The sequence below is a fragment of the Gopherus evgoodei genome, chromosome 11 (genome assembly GCF_007399415.2).
Source record: "Gopherus evgoodei ecotype Sinaloan lineage chromosome 11, rGopEvg1_v1.p, whole genome shotgun sequence".
NCBI lineage: Eukaryota > Metazoa > Chordata > Testudines > Testudinidae > Gopherus > Gopherus evgoodei.
This window is the reverse complement of record NC_044332.1, coordinates 78,634,545-78,639,395: the sequence shown is the minus strand read 5'-3', so window position 1 is coordinate 78,639,395 and position 4,851 is coordinate 78,634,545.

Sequence of the window (4,851 nt, the reverse complement as noted above, 5' to 3'; positions counted from 1 at the left end):
CCGGGGCCCTGCGCGGCCTTCTCCCGCGAGGGGACTGCAATGGAGGCCCGAGGCAAGGGGTCGGGTGCAAATTTTCTTTCCCTTCCCAAGCGCGCAAGGCGCAGGACAAGCCGTCTGCTGTAGAGCGAGCCCCTTGGCTCGAGCGAGCTCGGTAGCAGGGGGACGCGAGCCCTGCGCCTTCCCTTTAGGAGCCCAGGCTCTAGGAACTCGGTAGCTGGGCGCAGGGCGAGTTTTTCCCCCTCCCCTGCCAGGCCGGGGGCAGATTTGCCACACGCTCATCTTGCCAAGCATCCCTTCTCTGTGGGAGCCCCCGGGAGCTGCCTCGGCCCTAGGACACCACAGGGCCATGATGGAGCAGGGTCACACCCTCCCGCCTGCGGTTACACCAGCCTCGTAACTGCCTCTGGCCTGTGGCACTGCGGCCACTGTTCTTAACGACACACCCCCGGGGCCCTGTTTGTCGCTCACTGAACCACTTGCCTCAACAGCATCTCGTGGCAGGGAGTTCCCTGGGCTAATGACACCCTGTGCCATTTCCTGGTCTCTAGTCTGAACCGCCTGGCTTGGCAGCGTGGCCTCACATAACCGCTGGGCTCAAAGGTCACAGCAGGGAACCCCAGCAGCTGGGCCTTTCCTCTTCTGCTTTCTGCAGCTGGATCTGCAGGAGCAGACCAGAGCCAGCTCCTTCCATGGCCCAACTGTTCTCAGAGTTAGCAATTGTGTCATCGAATCGGGCTGGAGGGGTGAGGCAGGGCCAAGTTACCCTAGACCATCCCTGACAGGTGTTTGTCCAGCCTGGTCCGAAAACTGTCCAGTGCCAGAGATTCCACAACTTCCCTGGGAAGCCAGTTCCAGAGCTGCGCTGCCCTGGTTAGATTAAACCCATTACTACTTCTCCTGCCTTCGGGAGACGTGGAGAACAACTGATCACACACGGGCCTCTTTAGAACACCCCTTCAGTCTCCTTCCATTAACGCTGAATGTGCCCAGCTGTTTTAACTTTTCCTCAGAGGTCCTAGCCTGACCTTCCCCCACAGGGCACATCAAGGAAGAAACTGACAAATTAAAAGATCATCTTAAAAAACACACAATTTTTTTACCTTGTAGAACTAAAGAATTAATTGTGATGACTGAAGGTTTGTGTTAACATAGGAACACCAGACTAGGTCAGACCAAAGGTGCATCCAGCCCAGTGTCCTGTCTGCCAACAGTGGCCAGTGCCAGGTGCCCCAGAGGGAGTGAACAGAACAGGGAATCAGCCAGCGATCCATCCCATCGCCCGTGGCACTTCCAGCCCTGTGGTTCTGGACCCTACAGTGATACACCCAGGGTTCAGAAAGCATTTCCCTTTGCGTAATCCAACTCTGTTCTTTCTATGGCCACAGCGGTGAGGCAGCTCCCAAGCTCCGGGCCCCGTGGGGTGCCCTGCAGAAGTCTGTCTGGTGATTTACTTTGTGCATTGCGCTCTGTGGGGCTGGTTGGGAAGTGGGGGTTGGAAATTTTGAGCCAAAATATTTCAGCCAGGAAGTGAAATGTTTAGACAGCGCAATGTTGCTGCAGTGCCTCATGGGAGTTGTAGTTCAGGTGCTAATACTCCCATTCTCTTCTACAGGCTGGGCTCCTTGGTTGGACTACATCTCCCATGCTGGGAATGCTGCAGTGTGGCCCAGACGGCGCCCCACAGAGAGGACAAGAGACCTACTACTGGAGGCAGCTGCAGGAGATCTGCTTTAGCTCGCAGGCCAGAGGCTGGTGGTCTGGGAGCTGAAGGACCAGGTGTATGGAATTCCTAGCAGCTCTGGCTGCAGCACCTGGATTCGCTTGCTCTTCTACCATGGCTCTGCTAGGAGGCAGCAGCTGAGGCCAGAAGCTGGTGACTGGGAACCAGGACTCCTGGGTTCCATTCCCTGCTCTGCCACTCATTTGTTCACTTTGTGGCTGGGGCCTTCCCTTAGTCAGTGGTGCTATCAGTTTCCACCAGCCACGTATTCACACACACACAAAGCCACTAGGATATTTGAGGGCTCACCGGTGGGGCCTGCCAGTTCTTTTCATCTGCAAGCCGAGGAGTTAGATCCTGGATAAATGCTGTTTGCTGGGGCTCCTCTCTTCACCAGCACAAAGGTTTTAAATGAAGTCATAATAAGTAGTTACCTGGGGCTGGCAGATCCCAGGTGATCTGAAACTGGGCAAAGGCCCAGCAAACGGGCTGTGGGAAATACGCTGGGCAGGGCTGCAGGGCACCTGCTGGGCCTTCCCCTGCTGCTGAGTGCAGCCGGGTTATTAGCACTCCGGGGCCCCAGGGGAGGCCTCTGTTCGCAGCACTAATTGGAAGAGGAGCATCTCTGGGGGCAGCTAATTCACTTAGGCCTGAGTGCCAAGTGGCTGTGCTGGGGACTGAGGGGATTTCGCCAGCTCCCAGATGCAGCTGTTAGCAATTAACGGTGCGGGGGAGCGGCCGCCAGCTCCCGAAAGCTGCGCATGGCTTCAGAGGCCAGGCTGCTGCAGACCAGCTTGTGGGGGGCTGTGGGCCTGGGGGAGTGCTGAGCAGAGAAGGAGAAGGCCCAGCCCTGTTTAACCCTGTCCCTGCTGCTTGCAGGTAGCCTCTTCTCCGGTCTCCTGACACAGGTTCCTTGCCAACCCGGGGGAGACGGCTTAGCCATTGCACCTGGTCCCATCACTCACCAGGGGACAGGTGGTGCCCCCAGTGTCTGCAGCTGCACTTCCCAGGGGGATGCAGTAATTCTAACCCCTGGACTATCCTAGAGACCCATCCCTGCCCTGCCTCCAGCTCCACCCTGGGTGGGACCTCCTAGCCACCCGGCTCCCCTTCCACAGCCAGCCTGGAGAGCTGCTGCTTCCCAGGGTACCCTCAGGGCTACAAATCCACAGGTCTGGACTCTCCAGTTAGAGCCAGCCCCTCCACGGGACACACCTGACTGCAATGCATGCTGGGACCTGTAGTCCCCTGGGGCCTCACCTCTTGATCTGCTCCAAAGGAGGCCCATGCCTAGGGTTCCTGCCCTGTTGCCCATGGAGCTCCCTGGTCTGGCAGTCACCAGCCCTGGGGCCGAGGGTTGGTTAACCCTTCTGTTGCCGCACTTGAAGGCCCTGGGACCCTCAGAGTTGTGCTGGCCGAGACCCCTGCATGCTCCCAGGATGGGCGCAGCTGCACGAGGATGATGGTGCTCCCACGCACCAGGCTTACTCCCCTCAATGAAAAGTCTCTTGTTGATTTCGCTCTGGACTCAGGCTACGTCTGCGTTACAGAGCCCCACAAACTCAGCGATCTGAAGAGACGGGTGCTGAAAGTAGGTGGGGCTTGGGCCCTTGTTTGGGTCTCTGAAGCAGGGCTGGCAGGTTTGGGACTGGAGCCAGCTAAATGCTGGCCAACGGCTTTTAACAGGAGATGCTAACGTGTTGCCTGTCCTGTGGCTGATCAGGGAATGGGCGACTTTGTGACATCACAAGAGCCAGAGACTGGAGCCATTGAGAGGGGATATTTTAGCCAGACTATTTCAAATAGGTGGGGGCTGTTCGCTACCGTGAACCCTGGTTGACTCCAGTGCCTGACACACACACGGGACAAAGGTGGACTTTGGTAAAGATTCCACACTACGCTGCTCCGAGCCGTCCTCCAAACCCAGATGTGATGCTTCTGGTATTTCTAAGGGGAAACCCGATTGGATTCCCTCGCGCTGCTCTCTTTGTTAACCCTTTCAGGGCCCCTTCATGCAGCACAAAACAGCAAAACCAGACACAAACGCAATCTAAACAAAACAGTGTAACTGGTGACTGTGCCGCAGCAGCTCTGCAAGAAGAGGGCTGGGTCCCTTTGGGCCCGGGAGGCCAGCGCTGGAGTGGCTGGCCCCATGCTCCAAACAGCAGGGATGAAATTCCTGGATTCACAGCCCTGCAGCCCCAACCCAGCCGTCCTCTGTTGCAAGCAGATACGCTGAGCTCCAGGCACTCTCCAGGGAGGGGACCTGTCAGGGGCGAGACCCTGATGCCCTTGTCTGTTCTACCTGACCAGTCAACCCAGGACATTTGCCAAAGTCCCCTCTGTTGTTGATTAGCATTGCCGCACTATGCCTGTTGTCCTCCACCCCAGAGGTGGCTGCATCCCAGGATGCCCTGGGACGAGCTTTGGGATAGAAGGTGATGGGCACACAGAAAATGTTCCTATTCTGGGCAATGACCTTTGGCCGCCACTGAAGGGTGACAATGGACTCTTGCAGGGAGGCTCAGCCCGAGGCCCAGGCTGGCTGGTGGGGCTGGCTCGTCTCCAGGGGTGGCTCATTTCTGCTCCTTCCGGGGGCACCTGCCAATGACCAGACCCTCCTGTAGGGAACCTTGAAATCAAGTTTATTCACAGAGCAGCACTTTCCAGGGGAGGTGCCTGGCCAGCAGGGTCTGTAACTAACTCCTTCTCTGTGGGTCTCCTTCCGGGATGCTGCAGCTTTTACTGCAGTCACAGCTCCAGCCCCTCCCAGCCCATTCCCCCGACCCCAGCCCGCAAGGGCTACTCACAGTGGGATCCAAGTTACCTCCACAATCAGTGTGAACTTAGGGTCATTATTTCACATGTAGGATCTGGACCCAGGAGTGGCGCCAGGCTTTTTGGCGCCCTAGGCAGGGGTCCTTCCGCACTCCCGGTCGGCAGCAATTCGGTGGCGTGGGGGTCCTTCTGCGCTCCCAGTCTTCGGGGCACTTCAGCGGCGGGTCCCGGAGCGAGTGAAGGATCGCCGCCAAAGACCCGGAGCGCGGAAGGACCCCCCGCTGCCGAATTGCTGCCGAGGGCCGCAAAATGCCACCCCCCCAAATCCTGATGCCCTAGGCGACCGCCTAGAT